Source organism: Haliotis rufescens, unplaced genomic scaffold (assembly GCF_023055435.1).
Source record: "Haliotis rufescens isolate VD_foot unplaced genomic scaffold, xgHalRufe1.0.p SCAF_16, whole genome shotgun sequence".
Lineage (NCBI taxonomy): Eukaryota > Metazoa > Mollusca > Gastropoda > Lepetellida > Haliotidae > Haliotis > Haliotis rufescens.
In genome coordinates this window covers 33,322,584-33,348,748 of record NW_025963846.1, presented here as the reverse complement: position 1 = coordinate 33,348,748, position 26,165 = coordinate 33,322,584, and the positions used below count along the sequence as shown (strand labels likewise).

Genomic DNA, 26,165 nt, shown 5'->3' with positions numbered 1-26,165 from the left:
ATTTACAACAATTTTTGTACTCATTCGAGATCATTAGTCAATAACGAAATAAAGAATAACAATAAAGAATTAAAGCTGCAAGCAGCAATGGCGGGCTCCAAGTAACACTGTGCCCAAACGTCCATGTTCGAATCCTCAAAGGGTTTCCTTGAACCAAATCCGTCAAATGTAGGCACCACTTGCAGGGTATCGTCGCTAGGAAATTGGCGTGTGCCAGGGGGTCCAGGTCTGTTCTAAAACCATTTACGACCTCGAACATGTTCGAATCCATAAAGGGTTTGCCTGTGCCAACTCCGTTCAAAAATTGTCACTTAACATCGCTGCTACGAATTGGCGTGTTCCAGGGGTGTCCCAGGGGTGTCCCAAATATTGATCAAATATTACCACGAAGCGGTGTTACTTTTAGCATGCAACCAAGAACAAAAGATGAGGTATACATGTCAGACTAACTTCATGTCAATTTTCAATAGTTTCTGTGGAGAACCTTACAAGATATGATCTTTCAAGTAAAATGTTGGTGAAAAAAATCATCAAAATCAAAATCCAATAGGGCGATGACTAAGAAAGATATCCAAAAAACGGCTAACAGAGTTTAATGCATAATGTATGGAGACAATTCTCAGAAAGTTTGGATGCAATTCAGACTGTGGCTTCAGAGGAGATAGGATTTGAAGACAGGTACCCAAAAAAACCTGTCAAAACCTTGAATCCAATATGGCTGCCAAACCACGTGACCAATGACCAAAGTCAAAGAACATCAAATGTCAAGCACCCAAAGCAGTAGACACATCTAAAGTTTGAAAGTAATTGGACAAGCGGTTGCGAAGCAATAGGGCAAAATATAGCTTTTAAAATTGCTTATTTTTCAGTTATCTGCCCATGGTCTTTGGGCCTACGGCCTTGGAATTTGTGTGGTATCTGGTACGTAAGTATCTGGATACACATACAAAATTTGAATGGAATCGAGGCAGTGGTTACTATGCTAGCTCTGGTACAAAAATCGGCGGAATAATAATAATATTAAATCGAACGATAGCACTGGGACTCTTCAGCTTTTCGGCTTGGTGACTCTGAACCAGACTGTAACTTATTTGTCAGTTGAGCTTCAGTCAAATGGATGAGCGTTCTGAGTTCGTCAGGGCCCCGGGTTTATGTCGTATTGCTGAGATAAAGTGCTAAACCTGTTTCCGACCTCGTCCATGTTCGAATCCTCAAATGGTTTGCCTGTACCAATGCCGTCAAATGTAATGAACCGCTTGTCAGACATCACCACGTGTGTCCCAGTGTGTTCTTAACTCATGTTTGACTTCGACCATGTTCGAATCCTCAAATGGTTTGGTTGTACCAACGCCGTCAAATGTAATGAACCGCATGTCATACATCACCACATGTGTCCCAGTGTGTTCTTAACCCATGTTTGACTTCGACCATGTTCGAATCCTCAAATGGTTTGCCTGTACCAACGCTGTTAAATGTAATGAACCGCTTCTGAGACATCTCCACATATGTCCCAGTATGTTTTTAACCCGTTTCCGACCTCGAATCCTCATGTTCGAATCCTCAAATGGTTTGCCTGTACCAACTCCGTCAAAAGATAGTCACCGTTTGCAGGACATCACCACTACGAAATTGGTGTGTGCCAGAGTTAACCAGAGTGAAGCATGGGTTGCTGAAGTCCAATTCTAACCCTCATCTTCAAGGGTAGTATACATACTGCAAAAGACACTTGACGGTCAAAGGGAAATAATCCTGAGTTTTCTGAGCGATGTTTTCGGTATTTTGTCAATATTACCACCAGGTGGTGTTACTTTTAGCATGCAACCAAGAACAAAAGATGAGGTACATATGGCACACTAACTTCATGTAAACTTTCAATAGTTTCTGTGGAGAACCTTACAAGATGTGATCTTTATATAAAGGAAAAATTCGGTGAAAGAAATCATCAAAATCAAAATCAAACAGAGCCGTCACTAAGACAGATATCCAAAAACGGCTAACAGAGTTTGGTGTGTTATGTGTGGAGACAATTCTCAGAAAGTTTGAAAGCATTTCATGCAGTGGATTCAGAGGAGATAGTATTTGAAGACAGGTACCCAAAAAAACCTGTGAAAACCTTGAATCCAATATGGCAGCAACTAAAAAAGATATCCAAAATCGGCTAACAGAGTTTGATGTGATATGTATGGAGACAGTACTCAGAAAGTTTGGATGCATTTCATGCATTGGATTCAGAGGAGATAGGATTTGAAGACAGGTACCCCCAAAACCCTGTAAAAACTTTGAATCCAATATGGCTGCCAAAGCACGTGACCAATGACCAAGATCAAAGAACAGAAAATGTTCAGCACCCGAAGCAGCAGACATGTGTAAAGTTTGAAAGTAATCGGACAAGCGGTTGCGGAGCAATAAGGCGAAATATATCTTCAAAAAATACTTGTTTTTCAGTTATCTGCCCTTGGCCATAGGGCCTACGGCCTTGGAATTTTTGTGGTATTTGGTACCTAACAACCTGCACACACACAAAAAAATTGAACAAAATCGAGTCAGTGGTTAAACTGCTATCTCTGGAACAAAAAACGGCGGAATAATAAATAATAATAATAATAATTAAAGCTGCTAGCAGCAATGGCGGGCTCCAAGTAACACTGCGCACAAACGTCCAGGTTCGAATCCTCAAAGGGTTTCCTTGTGCCAAATCCGTCATATGTGGGCAGCACTTGCAGGGTATCGCCGCTACGAAATTGTCATGTGCAGTGGCATCCAAGTCTGTTCTAAACCCATTTCCGACCTTGAACATGTTCGAATCCTCAAAGGGTTTGCTTGTACCAACTCCGTTCAAAAATTGTCACCTAACATCGCTGCTACGAATTGGCGTGTTCCAGGGGTGTCCCAGGGGTGTCCCAGCGGTGTCCCAAATATTGATCAAATATTACCACGAAGCGGTGTTACTTTTAGCATGCAACCAAGAACAAAAGATGAGGTATACATGTCAGACTAACTTCATGTCAATTTTCAATAGTTTCTGTGGAGAACCTTACAAGATATGATCTTTCAAGTAAAATTTCGGTGAAAAAAATTATCAAAATCAAAATCCAATAGGGCCGTGACTAAAAAAAAAATCCAAAAACGGCTAACAGAGTTTAATGTATAATGTATGGAGACAATTCTCAGAAAGTTTGGATGCAATTCAGACTGTGGATTCAGAGGAGATAGGATTTGAAGACAGGTACCCAAAAAACCCTGTGAAAACCTTGAATCCAATATGGCTGCCAAACCACGTGACCAATGACCAAAGTCAGAGAACATCAAATGTCAAGCACCCAAAGCAGCAGATACATCTAAAGTTTGAAAGTAATTGGACAAGCGGTTGCGAAGCAATAAGGCAAAATATAGCTTTTAAAATTGCTTATTTTTCAGTTATCTGCCCTTGGTCTTTGGGCCTACGGCCTTGGAATTTGTGTGGTATCTGGTACGTAAGTATCTGGATACACATACAAAATTTGAATGGAATCGAGGCAGTGGTTATTATGCTAGCTCTGGTATAAAAATCGGCGGAATAATAATAATATTAAATCAAACGATAGCACTGGGACTCTTCAGCTTTTCGGCTTGGTGACTCTGAACCAGACTGTAACTTCTTTGTCAGTTGGGCTCCAGTCAAATGGATAAGCGTTCTGAGTTCGTCAGGGCCCCGGGTTTATGTCGTATTGCTGAGATAAAGTGCTAAACCTGTTTCCGACCTCGTCCATGTTCGAATCCTCAAATGGTTTGCCTGTACCAACGCCGTCAAATGTAATGAACCGCTTGTGAGACATCACCACGTGTGTCCCAGTGTGTTCTTAACCCATGTTTGACTTCGACCATGTTCGAATCCTCAAATGGTTTGCCTGTACCAACGCCGTCAAATGTAATGAACCGCTTGTCAGACATCACCACATGTGTCCCAGTGTGTTCTTAACCCATGATTGACTTTGACCATGTTCGAATCCTCAAATGTTTTGCCTGTACCAACGCCGTCAAATGTAATGAACCGCTTGTGAGACATCCCCACATATGTCCCAGTGTGTTCTTAACCCATGTTTGACTTCGACCATGTTCGAATCCTCAAATGGTTTGCCTGTACCAACGCCGTTAAATGTAATGAACCGCTTGTGAGACATCCCCACATATGTCCCAGTGTGTTCTTAACCCATTTCTGACCTCGAATCCTCATGTTCAAATCCTCAAAGGGTTTGCTTGTACCAACTCCGTCAAAAGATAGTCACCGTTTGCAGGACATCACCACTACGAAATTGGTGTGTGCCAGAGTTAACCAGAGTGTTCTAAACCCATTTACCACCAAGACAATGTTCGAATCCCGATAATCGCCTATTGAGACCAGCATGAGTTGCTGAAGACCAATTCTAACCCTCATCTTCAAGGGTAGTATACATACTGCAAAAGACACTTGACGGTCAAAGGGAAATAATCCTGAGTTTTCTGAGCGATGTTTTCGGTATTTTGTCAATATAACCACCAGGCGGTGTTACTTTTAGCATGCAACCAAGAACAAAAGATGAGGTACATATGGCACACTAACTTCATGTAAACTTTCAATAGTTTCTGTGGAGAACCTTACAAGATGTGATCTTTATATAAAGGAAAAATTCGGTGAAAGAAATCATCAAAATCAAAATCAAACAGAGCCGTCACTAAGACAGATATCCCAAAACGGCTAACAGAGTTTGGTGTGTTATGTGTGGAGACAATTCTCAGAAAGTTTGAAAGTATTTCATGCAGTGGATTCAGAGGAGATAGTATTTGAAGACAGGTACCCAAAAAACCCTGTGAAAACCTTGAATCCAATATGGCAGCAACTAAAAAAGATATCCAAAATCGGCTAACAGAGTTTGATGTGATATGTATGGAGACAGTACTCAGAAGGTTTGGATGCATTTCATGCATTGGATTCAGAGGAGATAGGATTTGAAGACAGGTACCCCCAAAACCCTGTAAAAACTTTGAATCCAATATGGCTGCCAAAGCACGTGACCAATGACCCAGATCAAAGAACAGAAAATGTTCAGCACCCGAAGCAGCAGACATGTGTAAAGTTTGAAAGTAATCGGACAAGCGGTTGCGGAGCAATAAGGCGAAATATATCTTCAAAAAATGCTTGTTTTTCAGTTATCTGCCCTTGGCCATAGGGCCTACGGCCTTGGAATTTTTGTGGTATTTGGTACCTAACAACCTGCACACACACAAAAAAATTGAACAAAATCGAGTCAGTGGTTAAACTGCTATCGCTGGAACAAAAAACGGCGGAATAATAAATAATAATAATAATAATAATAAATAATAAATCGAACGATTACAATAGGGCTCTACAGCCTTTCGGCTTGGAGCCCTAATAATAAATCGAACGATTACAATAGGGCTCTACAGCCTTTCGGCTTGGAGCCCTAATAAATCGAACGATTACAATAGGGCTCTACAGCCTTTCGGCTTGGAGCCCTAATAAATCGAAAGATATCAACAGGACAACAGGATTACAATAATAAACTGGACAATCCCAATCTACACACGAAATTTGGTCGGAATCGGACCAGTAGTTTCCGAGTTACAAGTGTTCAAAGGTCTGCCATTCAGAGGTCTGCTGTACGGCAGCTTGTGGCAGGGTGACAGGCAGGGTGGGTGGGTGGCAGGGTGACAGGCCGACAGGCCGGGTGGCACTTTGTGACAGGGGGTCAAATAGTCCGGGAGAAGAATGAGCGTGGCTCCTTTGTCCATTGAGCTACAGGCAAACGGATCAGCGTTCCGAGCTCGCCAGCAGCCCGGCTTTCTGTCGCACTGCTCGGATAAAGTGCCGAACCCGAACCTGTTTCCGACCTCGTCCATGTTCGAATCCCCAGATGGTTTGGTTGTACCGACGCCGTCAAAAGCAAGGAAACGCTTGCGAGACATCGCCGCTACGAAACTGACGTGTCCCGGAACGTCCCGTGATGTTCTACGCCCATTTCAGACGTCGCGCATGTTCGAATCCGCATAAGGTTTGCCTGTACCAACGCCGTCAAACGCAAGGAACCGTTTGAGAGACATTACCGCATGTGTCCCAGTGAGTTCTTAACTCATTTCCGACCTCGAATCCTCATGTTCGAATCCTGAAAGGGTTTGCTTGTCCCAACTCGTGCAAAAGATAGTCACTGTTTGCAGATCATCACCGCTACGAAATTGGCGTGTGCCAGAGTCAACCAGAATGTTCTAAACCCATTTACCACCCAGACAATGTTCGAATCCCGATAATCGCCTCTTAAGACAAGCATGGGTTGCTGAAGACCAATTCTAACCCTCATCTTCAAGGGTAGTATACATACTGCAAAAGACACTTGACGGTCAAAGGGAAATAATCCTGAGTTTTCTGAGCGATGTTTTCGGTATTTTGTCAATATTACCACCAGGCGGTGTTACTTTTAGCATGCAACCAAGAACAAAAGATGAGGTACATATGGCACACTAACTTCATGTAAACTTTCATTAGTTTCTGTGGAGAACCTTACAAGATGTGATCTTTATATAAAGGAAAAATTCGGTGAAAGAAATCATCAAAATCAAAATCAAACAGAGCCGTCACTAAGACAGATATCCAAAAACGGCTAACAGAGTTTGGTGTGTTATGTGTGGAGACAATTCTCAGAAAGTTTGAAAGCATTTCATGCAGTGGATTCAGAGGAGATAGTATTTGAAGACAGGTACCCCAAAAACCCTGTGAAAACCTTCAATCCAATATGGCAGCAACTAAAAAAGATATCCAAAATCGGCTAACAGAGTTTGATGTGATATGTATGGAGACAGTACTCAGAAGGTTTGGATGCATTTCATGCAGTGGATTCAGAGGAGATAGGATTTGAAGACAGGTACCCCAAAAACCCTGTAAAAACTTTGAATCCAATATGGCTGCCAAAGCACGTGACCAATGACACAGATCAAAGAACAGAAAATGTTCAGCACCCGAAGCAGCAGACATGTGTAAAGTTTGAAAGTAATCGGACAAGCGGTTGCGGAGCAATAAGGCGAAATATATCTTCAAAAAATACTTGTTTTTCAGTTATCTGCCCTTGGCCATTGGGCCTACGGCCTTGGAATTTTTGTGGTATCTGGTACCTAACACCCTGCACACACACACAAAATTTGAACAAAATCGAGCCAGTGGTTAAACTGCTATCTCTGGAACAAAAAACGGCGGAATAATAAATAATAATAATAATAAAATATAGCTGCAAGCAGCGATGTCGGGCTCCCGCTGGTTAGGAATTGTAGAAGCGGATCCTGTTCTATTCATAGAAGTACTTTTGCAAAATTGTACTTTGGTTATACAGAGTACTAAAAATCATTGAAACTGAGTTCTTAATTAAACTAATTTATTACCATTAAGGCATTTTCTCTTGTTGTTATATAAAAGCATTCGGATATGCGGAAGGATATGTGCTATACTGTGTACGAGTATAAGCTGATCTGGATTATCAATAGGAAATTTCACCGGTCCGTTTTGACCAAGAAAAGAATTCCCATTTTGTCCCTGGGTCTGTTCAGGATGGAAGATACAAGCATGCAGAGGTGTTGGTGACTTGTTATTGTAATATTCAGGAAATGGATCTTGTAATTTGACCCGTGCTCAGGGATGATATGGCTTAGACCATTATCTAACAGTAACAACACATGTCGGTCACCTCTTGTCATCTCCTTGTTGAAGCAATTCAACCAATCAGCTAAGAAAACAACAAGTCTTCCAAGCGTTTGTGATCAAAGTTTAAAAGAAGATTAGCTGTAAACACAATGGAGATGAGAAAGGGACTGGTTTCTAAACCATAATGATTTGGGTAAATAATACTCCTTAAAGTTGGCATTATATCTGGGATCTTTCAGGAAAAAATGGAATTATCAAAAATGAACAGGTTCGTATTATTAAAAGCTAATTTGATAGTGCGGAAATCCGTTCCAAGGAAAATAAGGCATTTTATAAGAAGAATACCAAACATGTTGTACAACGATCCTTTTAGACAGGGAGCAACTGAATGGATCTAGTGTACAAGTACGGGAAACTGTGCACTTTCCACTGGCAGAATGTATTACAAACAGCGTGAAGAGAATCTATACAGAAACAGACTAGAAGTCGCTACTATTGAAACGAAGTGAACATATAAATGGTCTGTTATTATTTGAAATTGTGGTAATACAATTAAGACAAGTACCAGTAAATTAAACGGAGAGTTCAGCGATATTAAACTTTCAATCACAAACGTACAAAATGCGTGCTTTCTGCTGGCAGAGACTACTGAAAACAGCGTGAAGAAAATCCATAATGAAACAGACTATAGAAATCGCTGCTATCGAAACATGAAGTTAACATATAACCCGTCGGTTACTGTACTTGGAAGTTGCGGTAATACAATTATGACAAGTACCAGTAAATTAAACGGAGAGTTCAGCGATATTAAATCACAAACGTACAAAATGCGTGCTTTCTGCTAGCAGAGACTACTGAAAACAGCGTGAAGAAAATCCATAATGAAATAGACTATAGAAATCGCTATCGTCGAAACATGAAGTGAACCTGTCTGTTGTAGTAAGAAAATTATGACAAGTACGTTTAAAAGATAGTACATTAATCGGAGAGTTCAGCGATATCAAACTTTCAATCACAAACCTACCGTAAATCCCACAGTCTGAACAGCATTTATGAAGGAGGCAACACTTCGGGCGGGATGTAGGTCATGTTTTGACTGAAGCACCCCACACGCGGCTCTCGGACGACCCCGCTATAGCTGTCTCACCATACCATTCCCGTGCACGTGGATCACGTTCCAATATGCAACCGACCGACCGACCGACCGACCGACCCAGCCGCATGGGACTGAGGTACGCTGGCACGCTGTGAGGCCAATACACATGTATGCGCAGTTCTTTGCTTAAGTCTGTTGACAATGTGTATTGTGAATTCGCGCCAATTGATGCAGATATGAGCTTTCACATAACAAAACACAATGTCGTTATTTACTCCAAGCTACACTGTTTTCTATGCAGAACCGTTGAACAAACGAGCGCAAACGTAAATCTATTTCTATAGTCCGTTTCTGCTTGCGTTATCCATCAGCTGTATAAACACTGTACCTCATTGACCCTGGTAACTGATTTCTGTAGTCCACAGCCGAAAACTATACACAAAGCTCACGTACTGCAAACTGTAGTTTGTTATATAAATAAACCTATACCGACAATAGTGTAGCGTATAGCGCCAAGAGAACGGAATCGTATGCACGAGTATTGCTGTCGATTGAAGTGCAGTGAACGGGACTTATTTGTCATTCTATGGCTGCTTCTTTCAGTGTCTTTTACTTTAAAAAATGTTTGAAGAGTTCGTAAAGCACCCATGTCATCCCCACTAAATGACATTTCCAGAACATGTGAAATAAGAGTTTGATGTATGTAGGATTTGTGATTTGTGACTGCATTTTAATATCGAATTGCACATGTAAATACTAAAGATTGCCTAGTCTGCCAGTTATAGAATGATCTGGTTAGGAGCAAGATGCTGAAAGATGTTGTTATACATAAATTATGCATCATTTCTCGTCCCGTCGTCTTATTTCCTATGTCGCTACAATTGGTCGTGATAACAGACATCCCCACTCAATATACATATACAAAATCTGGTCGAAATCGGACGAGTACTTTCGGAGTTACGGGTATTTAGAGTTCAGCTATTTGGCAAGTTTAGAGTTCTTCTATATGGCAAGTTTAAAGTTTATGGACCTGGGCCAAAGAGTGCCATTTTCAAAAGGCTGTAGCTCCGTTGTCCATTGAGCTATAGGCAAACGGTTTGGTGTTCTGGAATCGCTAGAGCAAGGGCTATCAGGTCAATACATGACATACGTATAATTTCTCGAAACTTGTTAGTATGGTACTTGGAGCCAAAGTGTGGAGAGTTTGGAAGCTTTTGAGCTGGTAGTTTGAGCTGAGGAGATTTTGGGAGTCAAGTACTGAGAAATTTGGTAAAAAACAGTGCCAAAACACTTAATCCGATCTGGAGGCCAAACGAAGCAATTTCGCTACATTGGATGTGTAGAGATTTTGTTTGGCATCTGATTCCGGATCTGTTCAGGAATTTTGGAAGTCTTTGGAGCTTTCGTGGCGGAGTTATGAGCTGTTGAAATTGCGATTTTTAAAGTTGTTTTGAGTTATCTGCCCTTAGTCTTTGAGTCTAGAGTCTTGAGATTTTTGTGGTATCTGCTTCAGGATCTAAGGTATCTTTGTGGAAATTTTGAAGACATTCTGAGCAGTAGTTTTGGAGGTAGGATTGGAACAAAAAACGCCGGAATAATAATAATAATAATAATAATAATAAAGAATAAATATAGCTGCAAGCAGCGATGTCGGGCTCCCGCTGGTTAGGAATTGTGGAAGCGGATCCTGTTCTATTCATAGATGTACTTTTGTAAAATTGCACTTTGGTTATACAGAGTACTAAAAACCATTGAAACTGAGTTCTTAATAAAACTAATTGATTACCATTAAGGCATTTTCTCCTGTTGTTATATAAAAGCATTCGGATATGCGGAAGGATATGTGCTATACTGTGTACGAGTATAAGATGATCTGGATTATCAATAGGATATTTCACCTGTCCGTTTTGACCAAGAAAAAAATTCCCATTTTGGCCCTGTACCTGTTAAGTATGGAAGATACCAGCATGCAGAGGTGTTGGTGACTTGTTATTGTAATATTCAGGAAATGGATCTTGTAATTTGACTCGTGCTCAGGGATGAGATGGCTTGGGACATTGTCTAACAGTAACAACACATGTCGGTCACCTCTTGTCATGTCATTGTTGAAGCAATTCAACCAATCAGCTAAGAAAACCCCAAGCCTTCCAAGCGTTTGTGATCAAAGTTTAAAAGAAGATTAGCTGTAAACACAATGGAGATCAATGCACTTAAGTAGGTTGAGAACGGGACTGGTTTCTAATCCATAATGATATTGGTAAATAATACTCCTTAAAGTCGGCATTATATCTGGGATCTTCCAGAAAAAAAATGGAATTATCAATAATGAACAGGTTCAGATCATAAAGGGGTAGTTTGATAGTGCGAAAATCCGTTCCAAGGAAAAACAAGGCATTTTATATAAAAAAACAACAACATGTTGTACAACGATTCTTTTAGACAGGGAGCAACAGGATGGATCTACCGTGCAAGTACGGGAAACTGTGCACTTTCCACTGGCAGAATGTATTACAAACAGCGTGAAGAGAATCTATACAGAAACAGACTATAGAAATAGCTACCATCGAAACTGAGTGAACATATAAATGATCTGTTATTATTTGAATTTGTGGTAATACAATTATGACAAGTACGTGAAAAGATAGTAAATTAAGCGATTTTAAACTTTCAATCACAAACCTACCGTTAAACCCAGTTTGAGAGTAAATTAATTGGAGAGTTCAGCGATATTAAACTTTCAATCACAATCCTACAAACTGCGTACTTTCCACTGACAGAATGTATTACAAACAGCGTGAAGAGAATCTATACAGAAACAGACTATAGAAGTCGCTACTATTGAAACGAAGTGAACATATAAATGGTCTGTTATTACTTGAAATTGAGGTAATACAATTAAGACAAGTACCAGTAAATTAAACGGAGAGTTCAGCGATATTAAATCACAAACGTACAAAATGCGTGCTTTCTGCTGGCAGAGACTACTGAAAACAGCGTGAAGAAAATCCATAATGAAACAGACTATAGAAATCGCTGCTATCGAAACATGAAGTTGACATATAACCCGTCGGTTACTATACTTGGAAGTTGCGGTAATACAATTATGACAAGTACGAGTAAATTAATCGGAGGGTTCAGGAATATCAAACTTTCAATCACAAACCTACCGTAAATCCCACAGTCCGAACAAGATTTATGAAGGAGGTGTTTCTCTTGGGTGGGGAGGTAGGGTCCGTTTTGACTGGAGGAGCCCACACTTGGCTCTCGGATGACCCCGCTGCCAGAAGCTTAGGTAATCCGATATAGCGCTACCACTGCCTCGCTCTCCATTGCCGTGCACGTGGATCACGTTCCAATATGCAACCGACCGACCGACCCAGCCGCATGGGACTGAGGTACGCTGGCACGCTGTGAGGCCAATACACATGTATGCGCAGTTCTTTGCTTAAGTCTGTTGACAATGTGTATTGTGAATTCGCGCCAATTGATGCAGATATGAGCTTTCACATAACAAAACATGCGATGTTGATATTTACTCCAAGTTTCTATACAGAACCGTTGAACGTACGAGCGCAAACGTAAATGTATTTCTATAGTCCGTTTCTACTTGCGTTGTCCATCAGCTGTTTTAAGACTGTATCTCATTTGACCCTGATAACTGATTTCTGTGGTCCATAGCCTAAAACTATACACAAAGCTCACGTACTACAGACTGTAGTTTGTTATATAAATAAACCTACACCGACAATAATGTAGCGTATAGCGCCAAGAGAACGGAATCGCATGCACGGGTATTGCTGTCGATTGAAGTGCAGTGAACGGGACTTATTTGTCATGTTACTGCTGCTTCTTTCAGTGTCTTTTACTTTAAAAAATGTTTGAAGAGTTCGTAAAATACTCATGTCACCCCCACTAAATGACATTTTCAGAACATGTGAAATAAGAGTTTGATGTAGGTAGGATTTGTGATTTGTGACTGCATTTCAATATCGAATTGCACATGTAAATACTAAAGATTGCCTAGTCTGCCAGTTATAGAATGATCTGGTTAGGAGCAAGATGCTGAAAGATGTTGTTATACATAAATTATGCATAATTTCTCTCCCCGTCGTCTTATTTCCTATGTCGCTACAATTGGTCGTGGTAGCAGACATCCCCACTCAATATACATATACAAAATCTGGTCGAAATCGGACGAGTACTTTCGGAGTTACGGGTATTTAGAGTTCAGCTACGGGTATTTAGAGTTGTGCTATTTGGCAAGTTGATGGACCTGGGCCAAAGAGTGCCATTTTCAAAAAGCTGTAGCTCCGTTGTCCATTGAGCTACAGATAAACGGTTTGGTGTTCTGGAATCGTCAGGACAAGGGCTATCAGGTCAACATATCACATACATATATTTTCTTTGAAGTTGTTAGTATGGTACTTGGAGCCAAAGTGTGGAGAGTTTGGAAGCTTTTGAGCTGGTAGTTTGAGCTGAGGAGATTTTGGGAGTCAAGTACTGAGATATCTGGTAAAAAACAGTGCCAAAACACTTAATCCAATATGGAGGCCAAACGAAGCAATTTGGCTACATTGGATGTGTAGAGATTTTGTTGGGCATCTGATTCCGGATCTGTTCAGGAATTTTGGATGTCTTTGGAGCTTTCGTGGCGGAGTTATGAGCTGTTGAAATTGCGATTTTTAAAGTTGTTTTGAGTTGTCTGCCCTTAGTCTTTGAGTCTAGAGTCTTGGGATTTTTGTGGTATCTGCTTCAGGATCTAAGGTATCTTTGTGGAAATTTTGAAGACATTCTGAGCAGTAGTTTTGGAGGTAGGATTGGAACAAAAAACGCCGGAATAATAATAATAATAATAAAGAATAATAATAATAATAATAATAAATCGAACAATTACAATAGGGCTCTTGCCTTGTAGGCAGGGAGCCCTAATAAGATTTTCTTATTTTTGCGATTTTGGCACTTTTGACCCCGGGATCGGGTAGCTGGACTAAAACCATTTTAAAAAATTCAAGGTCACCAAGGTCACGGGGTCAAGGTCATTTAGGTGGTCCATAAAACGAAAATGTACTTTTTTTGGCGAGCTCTCACGCGACTGTTATTGCATGTATGGTGCAAGTGGTTGGTAATTATGCATTACCCCGACCAGTTCTAGCACATGTATAGGTAAATTTTGATGATATGCATGTCCGCCGTCCGTCCGCGCGTCTGTCCACCAAAACTCTGTTTTGTCATTTTCTCACGAACTATCTAACTTACAAAGCTGAAACTTTGCAGACATCTTCCCATGGTCTGTATCTAATAGTGCTGTGAATATCACAGCATTCCGTTGTCAAGTTTGGTTTCCATGGCAACCTGACGACAAAAACCTTAAATCCAAGATGGCGGCCAAACGGCTGGAAATATCCATTTTTAGGCCTGGATCGAAAATGATCGGTATCTTATGACGGTGTCACATGCAAAATATGGTAGCTATTGGAGCAATATTGGCGGAGATATATGCTGTTTTCTGCCGTTTTTATCACTTTTGGCATTTTGACGGTCTTCAATCCAATATGGACGCCAAATGACGCAACTTTTGACAAACAGCTAAGAACATGAAATGTTCAGCGTCTCATGCTTGTGCATTGTGGTTATTTGTAGCACTTTCTATCAAGAACTTTAGCAGCTAGGTAGTTTGCAAAGTAAAAATATGAGAGGCTAGCAAAATCCAATATGGCCGCCACATCACGTGACTTTTGACATAAGAGCAAGAAGAGATCTTGTTCAGCAACCAAAGCAAGACTCAACAGAAGTTGTTCAAATGCCTTACCTCATAAGTTTCCAATGTCAGAGCTTGCTAAAGATGTCCTCTCAAAGGTTTGAAAATAACTTTGAGCCGGAAGTCGGAGTCAATATGGCGGCCATTGTAGACATATCTGAGGATTTTTTCTTTGAAGTTGTTAGTATGGTACTTGGAGCCAAAGTGTGGAGAGTTTGGAAGCTTTTGAGCTGGTAGTTTGAGCTGAGGAGATTTTGGGAGTCAAGTACTGAGATATCTGGTAAAAAACAGTGCCAAAACACTTAATCCAATATGGAGGCCAAACGAAGCAATTTGGCTACATTGGATGTGTAGAGATTTTGTTGGGCATCTGATTCCGGATCTGTTCAGGAATTTTGGATGTCTTTGGAGCTTTCGTGGCGGAGTTATGAGCTGTTGAAATTGCGATTTTTAAAGTTGTTTTGAGTTGTCTGCCCTTAGTCTTTGAGTCTAGAGTCTTGGGATTTTTGTGGTATCTGCTTCAGGATCTAAGGTATCTTTGTGGAAATTTTGAAGACATTCTGAGCAGTAGTTTTGGAGGTAGGATTGGAACAAAAAACGCCGGAATAATAATAATAATAATAAAGAATAATAATAATAATAATAATAAATCGAACAATTACAATAGGGCTCTTGCCTTGTAGGCAGGGAGCCCTAATAATAAAGAATAATAATAATAATAAATCGAACAATTACAATAGGGCTCTTGCCTTGTAGGCAGGGAGCCCTAATAATAATAAATAATAATAATAATAATAAATCGAACAATTACAATAGGGCTCTTGCCAGGATGGCAGGGAGCCCTAATAAGAAATCCTTATTTTTGCGATTTTGGCACTTTTGACCCTGGGATCGGGTAGCTGGACTAAAACCATTTAAAAAAATTCAAGGTCACCAAGGTCACGGGGTCAAGGTCATTTAGGTGGTCCGTAAAACGAAAATGTACTTTTTTTGGCGAGCTCTCACGCGACTGTTATTGCATGTATGGTGGAAGTGGTTGGTAATTATGCATTACCCCGACCAGTTCTAGCATATGTATAGGTAAATTTTGATGATATGCATGTCCGCCGTCCGTCCGTGCGTCTGTCCACCAAAACTCTTTTTTGTCATTTTCTCACGAACTATCTAACTTACAAAGCTGAAACTTTGCAGACATCTTCCCATGGTCTGTATCTAATAGTGCTGTGAATATCAATTCATTTCGTTGTCAAGTTTGGTTTCCATGGCAACCTGACGAAGAAAAACTTAAATCCAAGATGGCGGACAAACGGCTGGAAATATCCATTTTGACGGCCCGATCGAAAATGATCGGTATCTCATGACGGTGTCACATGCAAAATATGGTAGCTATTGGAGCAATTTTGGCGGAGATATATGCTGTTTTGTGCCGTTTTTATCACTTTTGGCATTTTCATGGTCTTTAATCCAATATGGACGCTAAATGACGCAACTTTTGACAAACAGCTAAGAACATGAAATGTTCAGCGTCTGATGCTGGTGCATTGTGGTCATTTGTAGCACTTTCTATCAAGAACTTTAGCAGCTACGTAGTTTGCAAAGTAAAAATATTAGAAGCTATCAAAATCCAATATGGCCGCCACATCACGTGACTTTTGACATAAGAGCAAGAAGAGATCTTGTTCAGCAACCAAAGCAAGACTCATCAGAAGTTGTTCAAGTGCCTTACCTGATAAGTTTCCAATGCTAGAGCTTGCTAAAGATGTCCTATAAAAAGTTTGAAAATAACTTTCAGCCGGAAGTTGCAGTCAATATGGCGGCCATTGAAGACATATCTCAGAATTTTTTCTTTGAAGTTGTTAGTATGGTACTTGGAGCCAAAGTGTGGAGAGTTTGGAAGCTTTTGAGCTGGTAGTTTGAGCTGAGCAGATTTTGGGAGTCAAGTACTGAGATATCTGCTAAAAAACAGTGCAAAAACACTTAATCCGATCTGGAGGCCAAACGAAGCAATTTCGCTACATTGGATGTGTAGAGAATTTGTTGGCCATCTGATTGCGCACCAGTTCAAGAATTTTGGATGTCTTTGGAGCTTTCGTGGCGGAGATATTAGCTGTTGAAATCGCGATTTTTAAAGTTGTTTTGAGTTATCTGCCCTTAGTCTTTGAGTCTAGAGTCTTGGGATTTTTGTGGTATCTGCTTCAGGACCTAAGCTATCTTTGTGGAAATTTTGAAGAGATTCTGAGCAGTAGTTTTGGAGGTAGGATTGGAACAAAAATCGGCGGAATAATAATAATAATAATAATAATAATAATAATAAATAATAATAATAATAATAAATCGAACAATTACAATAGGGCTCTTGCCAGGATGGCAGGGAGCCCTAATAATAATAATAAATCGAACAATTACAATAGGGCTCTTGCCTTGTAGGCAGGGAGCCCTAATAAATAAATCTAACAATAACAATAGGGCTCTTGCCAAGATGGCAGGGAGCCCTAATAAGAAATCCTTATTTTTGCGATTTTGGCACTTTTGACCCCGGGATCGGGTAGCTGGACGAAAACCATTAAAAAAAATTCAAGGTCACCAAGGTCACGGGGTCAAGGTCATTTAGATGGTCCGTTAAACGAAAATGTACTTTTTGGGGCGAGCTCTCACGCGACTGTTATTGCATGTATGGTGGAAGTGGTTGGTAATTATGCATTACCCCGACCAGTTCTAGCACATGTATAGGTAAATTTTGATGATATGCATGTCCGCCGTCCGTCCGCGCGTCTGTCCACCAAAACTCTGTTTTGTCATTTTCTCACGAACTATCTAACTTACAAAGCTGAAACTTTGCAGACATCTTCCCATGGTCTGTATCTAATAGTGCTGCGAGTATCAATGCATTCCGTTGTCAAGTTTGGTTTCCATGGCAACCTGACCAAAAAAACCTTAAATCCAAGATGGCGGCCAAACGGCTGGAAATATCCGTTTTTAGGCCTGGATCGAAAATGATCGCTATCTTATGACGGTGTCACATGCAACAGATGGTAGCTATTGGAGCAATTTTGGCGGAGATATATGCTGTTTTGTGCCGCTCTTATCACTTTTGGCATTTTCACGGACTTTAATCCAATATGGACGCTAAATGACGCAACTTTTGACAAACAGCTAAGAACAGGAAATGTTCAGCGTCTGATGCTGGTGCATTGTGGTAATTTGTAGCACTTTCTATCAAGAACTTTAGCAGCTACGTAGTTTGCAAAGTAAAAATATTAGAGGCTACCAAAATCCAATATGGCCGCCACATCACGTGACTTTTGATATAAGAGCAAGAAGAGATCTTGTTCAGCAACCAAAGCAAGACTCAACAGAAGTTGTTCAAGTGCCTTACCTGAAAAGTTTCCAATGCTAGAGCTTGCTAAAGATGTCCTATAAAAAGTTTGAAAATACCTTTGAGCCGGAAGTTGCAGTCAATATGGCGGCCATTGAAGACATATCTCAGCATTTCTTCTTTGAAGTTGTTAGTATGGTACTTGGAGCCAAAGTGTGGAGAGTTTGGAAGCTTTTGAGCTGTTAGTTTGAGCTGAGCAGATTTTGGGAGTCAAGTACTGAGATATCTGCTAAAAAACAGTGCAAAAACACTTAATCCGACCTGGAGGCCAAACGAAGCAATTTCGCTACATTGGATGTGTAGAGAATTTGTTGGCCATCTGATTGCGCACCAGTTCAAGAATTTTGGATGTCTTTGGAGCTTTCGTGGCGGAGATATTAGCTGTTGAAATCGCGATTTTTAAAGTTGTTTTGAGTTATCTGCCCTTAGTCTTTGAGTCTAGAGTCTTGAGATTTTTGTGGGCATAACTTCAGTAGCTAAGCTATCTTTGTGGAAATTTTGAAGAGATTCTGGTCAGTAGTTTTGGAGGTACGATTGGAACAAAATCGGCCGGAATAATAATAATAATAATAATAATAATAATAATAATAAATAAATCTAACAATAACAATAGGGCTCTTGCCAAGATGGCAGGGAGCCCTAATAATAATAATAATAAATCGAACAATTACAATAGGGCTCTTGCCTTGTAGGCAGGGAGCCCTAATAAGAAATCGTTATTTTTGCGATTTTGGCACTTTTGACCCCTGGATCGGGTAGCTGGACTAAAAACATTTTAAAAAATTCAAGGTCACCAAGGTCACGGGGTCAAGGTCATTTAGGTGGTCCGTAAAACGAAAATGTACTTTTTTTGGCGAGCTCTCACGCGACTGTTATTGCATGTATGGTGGAAGTGGTTGGTAATTATGCATTACCCCGACCTGTTCTAGCATATGTATAGATACATTTTGATGATATGCATGTCCGCCGTCCGTCCGCGCGTCTGTCCACCAAAATATTGTTTTGTCATTTTCTCACGAACTATCTAACTTACAAAGCTGAGACTTTGCAGACATCCTCCCATGGTCTGTATCTAATAATGCTGTGAATATCAATGCATTCCGTTGTCAAGTCTGGTTTCCATGGCAACCTGACGAAAAAAAACTTAAATCCAAGATGGCGGCCAAACGGCTGGAAATATCCATTTTGACGGCCCGATCGAAAATGATCGCTATCTTATGACGGTGTCACATGCAAAATATGGTAGCTATTGGAGAAATTTTGGCGGAGATATATGCTGTTTTGTGCCGTTTTTATCACTTTTGGCATTTTCACGGTCTTTAATCCAATATGGACGCTAAATGACGCAACTTTTGACAAACAGCTAAGAACATGAAATGTTCAGCGTCTGATGCTGGTGCATTGTGGTAATTTGTAGCACTTTCTATTAAGATCTTTAGCAGCTACGTAGTTTGCAAAGTAAAAATATTAGAGGCTACCAAAATCCAATATGGCCGCCACATCACGTGACTTTTGACATAAGAGCAAGAAGAGATCTTGTTCAGCAACCAAACCAAGACTCAACAGAAGTTGTTCAAGTGCCTTACCTGAAAAGTTTCCAATGCCAGAGCTTGCTAAAGATGTCCTATGAAAAGTTTGAAAATAACTTTCAGCCGGAAGTTGCAGTCAATATGGCGGCCATTGAAGACATATCTCAGCATGTTTTCTTTGAAGTTGTTAGTATGGTACTTGGAGCCAAAGTATGGAGAGTTTGGAAGCTTTTGAGCTGGTAGTTTGAGCTGAGCAGATTTTGGGAGTCAAGTACTGAGATATCTGGTAAAAAACAGTGCAAAAACACTTAATCCGATCTGGAGGCCAAACGAAGCAATTTCGCTACATTGGATGTGTAGAGATTTTGTTTGGCATCTGATTTCGGATCTGTTCAGGAATTTTGGAAGTCTTTGGAGCTTTCGTGGCGGAGATATTAGCTGTTGAAATCGCGATTTTTAAAGTTGTTTTGAGTTATCTGCCCTTTGTCTTTGAGTCTAGAGTCTTGAGATTTTTGTGGTATCTGCTTCAGTAGCTAAGCTATCTTTGTGGAAATTTTGAAGAGATTCTGAGCAGTAGTTTTTGAGTTAGGATTGGAACAAAAATCGGCGGAATAATAATAATAATAATAATAATAAATAATAATAATAATAATAAATCGAACAATTACAATAGGGCTCTTGCCTTGTAGGCAGGGAGCCCTAATAATAAATCGAACGATTACAATAGGGCTCTACAGCCTTTCGGCTTGGAGCCCTAATAATAAATAATAAATCGAACGATTACAATAGGGCTCTACAGCCTTTCGGCTTGGAGCCCTAATAATAATAATAAATAATAATAAATCGAACGATTACAATAGGGCTCTACAGCCTTTCGGCTTGGAGCCCTAATAAATCGAAAGATATCAACAGGACAACAGGATTACAATAATAAACTGGACAATCCCAATCTACACAGGAAATTTGGTCGAAATCGGACCAGTAGTTTCCGAGTTACAAGTGTTCAAAGGTCTGCCATTCAGAGGTCTGCTGTACGGCAGCTTGTGGCAGGGTGACAGGCAGGGTGGGTGGCAGGGTGACAGGCCGACAGGCCGGGTGGCACTTTGTGACAGGGGGTCAAATAGTCCGGGAGAAGAATGAGCGTAGCTCCTTTGTCCATTGAGCTACAGACAAACGGATCAGCGTTCCGAGCTCGCCAGCACCCCGGCTTTCTGTCGCACTGCTCGGATAAAGTGCCGAACCCGAACCTGTTTCCGACCTCGTCCATGTTCGAATCCCCAGATGGTTTGGTTGTACCGACGCCGTCAAAAGCAAGGAAACGCTTGCGAGACATCGCCGCTACGAAACTGACGTGTCCCGGAACGTCCCGTGATGTTCTACGCCCATTTCAGACGTCGCTCATGTTCGAATCCGCATAAGGTTTGCCTGTACCAACGCCGTCAAACGTAAGGAACCGTTTGCGAGACATTACCGCATGTGTCCCAGTGAGTTCTTAACTCATTTCCGACCTCGAATCCTCATGTTCCAATCCTGAAAGGGTTTGCTTGTCCCAACTCGTGCAAAAGATAGTCACTGTTTGCAGATCATCACCGCTACGAAATTGGCGTGTGCCAGAGTCAACCAGAATGTTCTAAACCCATTTACCACCCAGACAATGTTCGAATCCCGATAATCGCCTCTTAAGACAAGCATGGGTTGCTGAAGACCAATTCTAACCCTCATCTTCAAGGGTAGTATACATACTGCAAAAGACACTTGACGGTCAAAGGGAAATAATCCTGAGTTTTCTGAGCGATGTTTTCGGTATTTTGTCAATATTACCACCAGGCGGTGTTACTTTTAGCATGCAACCAAGAACAAAAGATGAGGTACATATGGCACACTAACTTCATGTAAACTTTCATTAGTTTCTGTGGAGAACCTTACAAGATGTGATCTTTATATAAAGGAAAAATTCGGTGAAAGAAATCATCAAAATCAAAATCAAACAGAGCCGTCACTAAGACAGATATCCAAAAACGGCTAACAGAGTTTGGTGTGTTATGTGTGGAGACAATTCTCAGAAAGTTTGAAAGCATTTCATGCAGTGGATTCAGAGGAGATAGTATTTGAAGACAGGTACCCAAAAAACCCTGTGAAAACCTTCAATCCAATATGGCAGCAACTAAAAAAGATATCCAAAATCGGCTAACAGAGTTTGATGTGATATGTATGGAGACAGTACTCAGAAGGTTTGGATGCATTTCATGCAGTGGATTCAGAGGAGATAGGATTTGAAGACAGGTACCCCAAAAACCCTGTAAAAACTTTGAATCCAATATGGCTGCCAAAGCACGTGACCAATGACACAGATCAAAGAACAGAAAATGTTCAGCACCCGAAGCAGCAGACATGTGTAAAGTTTGAAAGTAATCGGACAAGCGGTTGCGGAGCAATAAGGCGAAATATATCTTCAAAAAATACTTGTTTTTCAGTTATCTGCCCTTGGCCATAGGGCCTACGGCCTTGGAATTTTTGTGGTATTTGGTACCTAACACCCTGCACACACACACAAAATTTGAACAAAATCGAGCCAGTGGTTAAACTGCTATCTCTGGAACAAAAAACGGCGGAATAATAAATAATAATAATAATAATAAATATAGCTGCAAGCAGCGATGTCGGGCTCCCGCTGGTTAGGAATTGTAGAAGCGGATCCTGTTCTATTCATAGAAGTACTTTTGCAAAATTGCACTTTGGTTATACAAAGTACTAAAAACCATTGAAACTGAGTTCTTAATTAAACTAATTTATTACTTTAGGCATTTTCTCCTGTTGTTATATAAAAGCATTCGGATATGCTGAAGGATATGTGCTATACTGTGTACGACTATAATATGATCTGGATTATCAATAGGATATTTCACCTGTCCGTTTTGACCAAGAAAAAAAATCCCATTTTGGCCCTGTACCTGTTAAGTATGGAAGATACCAGCATGCAGAGGTGTTGGTGACTTGTTATTGTAATATGCAGGAAATGGATCTTGTAATTTGACCCGTGCTCAGGGATGAGATGGCTTGGGACATTATCTAGCAGTAACAACACATGTCGGTCACCTCTTGTCATCTCCTTGTTGAAGCAATTCAACCAATCAGCTAAGAAAACAACAAGTCTTCCAAGCGTTTGTGATCAAAGTTTAAAAGAAGATTAGCTGTAAACACAATGGAGATCAATGCACTTAAGTAGTTTGAGAAAGGGACTGGTTTCTAAACCATAATGATTTGGGTAAATAATACTCCTTAAAGTTGGCATTATATCTGGGATCTTTCAGGAAAAAATGGAATTATCAAAAATGAACAGGTTCGTATTATTAAAAGCTAATTTGATAGTGCGGAAATCCGTTCCAAGGAAAATAAGGCATTTTATAAGAAGAATACCAAACATGTTGTACAACGATCCTTTTAGACAGGGAGCAACTGAATGGATCTAGTGTACAAGTACGGGAAACTGTGCACTTTCCACTGGCAGAATGTATTACAAACAGCGTGAAGAGAATCTATACAGAAACAGACTAGAAGTCGCTACTATTGAAACGAAGTGAACATATAAATGGTCTGTTATTATTTGAAATTGTGGTAATACAATTAAGACAAGTACAAGTAAATTAAACGGAGAGTTCAGCGATATTAAACTTTCAATCACAAACGTACAAAATGCGTGCTTTCTGCTGGCAGAGACTACTGAAAACAGCGTGAAGAAAATCCATAATGAAACAGACTATAGAAATCGCTGCTATCGAAACATGAAGTTAACATATAACCCGTCGGTTACTGTACTTGGAAGTTGCGGTAATACAATTATGACAAGTACCAGTAAATTAAACGGAGAGTTCAGCGATATTAAATCACAAACGTACAAAATGCGTGCTTTCTGCTAGCAGAGACTACTGAAAACAGCGTGAAGAAAATCCATAATGAAACAGACTATAGAAATCGCTATCGTCGAAACATGAAGTGAACCTGTCTGTTGTAGTAAGAAAATTATGACAAGTACGTTTAAAAGATAGTACATTAATCGGAGAGTTCAGCGATATCAAACTTTCAATCACAAACCTACCGTAAATCCCACAGTCTGAACAGCATTTATGAAGGAGGCAACACTTCGGGCGGGATGTAGGTCATGTTTTGACTGAAGCACCCCACACGCGGCTCTCGGACGACCCCGCTATAGCTGTCTCACCATACCATTCCCGTGCACGTGGATCACGTTCCAATATGCAACCGACCGACCGACCGACCGACCCAGCCGCATGGGACTGAGGTACGCTGGCACGCTGTGAGGCCAATACACATGTATGCGCAGTTCTTTGCTTAAGTCTGTTGACAATGTGTATTGTGAATTCGCGCCAATTGATGCAGATATGAGCTTTCACATAACAAAACATGCGATGTTGATATTTACTCCAAGTTTCTATACAGAACCGTTGAAGGTACGAGCGCAAACGTAAATGTATTTCTATAGTCCGTTTCTACTTGCGTTGTCCATCAGCTGTTTTAACACTGTATCTCATTTGACCCTGATAACTGATTTCTGTGGTCAATAGCCTAAAACTATACACAAAGCTCACGTACTACAGACTGTAGTTTGTTATATAAATAAACCTATACCGACAATAATGTAGCGTATAGCGCCAAGAGAACGGAATCGTATGCACGAGTATTGCTGTCGATTGAAGTGCAGTGAACGGGACTTATTTGTCATGTTACTGCTGCTTCTTTCAGTGTCTTTTACTTTAAAAAATGTTTGAAGAGTTCGTAAAATACTCATGTCACCCCCACTAAATGACATTTTCAGAACATGTGAAATAAGAGTTTGATGTAGGTAGGATTTGTGATTTGTGACTGCATTTCAATATCGAATTGCACATGTAAATACTAAAGATTGCCTAGTCTGCCAGTTATAGAATGATCTGGTTAGGAGCAAGATGCTGAAAGATGTTGTTATACATAAATTATGCATAATTTCTCTCCCCGTCGTCTTATTTCCTATGTCGCTACAATTGGTCGTGATAACAGACATCCCCACTCAATATACATATACAAAATCTGGTCGAAATCGGACGAGTAGTTTCGGAGTTACGGGTATTTAGAGTTCAGCTATTTGGCAAGTTTATGGACCTGGGCCAAAGAGTGCCATTTTCAAAATGCTTTAGCTCCGTTGTCCGTTGAGCTATAGTCAAACGGTTAGGTGTTCTGGAATCGCCAGAACAAGAGCTATCAGGTCAACATATCACATACGTATATTTTCTTTGAAGTTGTTAGTATGGTACTTGGAGCCAAAGTCTGGAGAGTTTGGAAGCTTTTGAGCTGGTAGTTTGAGCTGAGCAGATTTTGGGAGTCAAGTACTGAGAAATCTGCTAAAAACAGTGCAAAAACACTTAATCCGATCTGGAGGCCAAACGAAGCAATTTCGCTACATTGGATTAGTAGAGAATTTGTTGGGCATCTGATTCCGCACCTGTTCAAGAATTTTGGAAGTCTTTGGAGCTTTCGTGGCGGAGATATTAGCTGTTGAAATTGCGATTTTTAAAGTTGTTTTGAGTTATCTGCCCTTAGTCCTTGAGTCTAGAGTCTTGAGATTTTTGTGGGCATCACTTCAGTAGCTAAGCTATCTTGCTGCAAAATTTCAAGAGATTCTGAGCAGTAGTTTTGGAGTTCGGATTGGAACAAAATACAGCGGAATAATAATAATAATAATAATAATAAATAAATCTAACAATAACAATAGGGCTCTTGCCAAGATGGCAGGGAGCCCTAATAAGATTTTTTTTTTTTTGCGATTTTGGCACTTTTGACCCCGGGATCGGGTAGCTGGACTAAAACCATTTAAAAAAATTCAAATTCACCAAGGTCACGGGGTCAAGGTCATTTAGGTGGTCCGTTAAACGAAAATGTACTTTTTGGGGCGAGCTCTCACGCGACTGTTATTGCATGTATCATGGAAGTGGGTATTAATTATGCATTACCCCGACCAGTTCTAACATATGTATAGGTAAATTTTGATGATATGCATGTCCGCCGTCCGTCCGCGCGTCTGTCCACCAAAACTCTGTTTTGTCATTTTCTCACGAACTATCTAACTTACAAAGCTGAAACTTTGCAGACATCTTCCCATGTTCTGTATCTAATAGTGCTGTGAATATCACTGCATTCCGTTGTCAAAGTTGGTTTCCATGGCAACCTGACGACAAAAACCTTAAATCCAAGATGGCGGCCAAACGGCTGGAAATATCCATTTTTAGGCCTGGATCGAAAATGATCGCTATCTTATGACGGTGTCACATGCAAAATATGGTAGCTATTGGAGCAATTTTGGCGGAGATATATGCTATTTTGTGCCGTTTTTATCACTTTTGGCATTTTCACGGTCTTTAATCCAATATGGACGCTAAATGACGCAACTTTTGACAAACAGCTAAGAACAGGAAATGTTCAGCGTCTGATGCTGGTGCATTGTGGTAATTTGTAGCACTTTCTATCAAGAACTTTAGCAGCTACGTAGTTTGCAAAGTAAAAATATGAGAGGCTAGCAAAATCCAATATGGCCGCCACATCACGTGACTTTTGACATAAGAGCAAGAATAGATCTTGTTCAGCAACCAAAGCAAGACTCATCAGAAGTTGTTCAAGTGCCTTACCTGATAAGTTCCCAATGCTAGAGCTTGCTAAAGATGTCCTAAAAAAGTTTGAAAATAACTTTCAGC

General features: G+C 40.4%; 1 protein-coding gene across 5 annotated transcripts in view; it reads right to left on the bottom strand.

Annotated features, from left to right (window-relative positions):
- The window catches only part of LOC124128477 (WASH complex subunit 4-like), a 158,583-nt gene that overhangs the window by 113,659 nt on the left and 18,759 nt on the right, over positions 1–26,165 (bottom strand). The gene's annotated exons all lie outside the window — the stretch shown is intronic.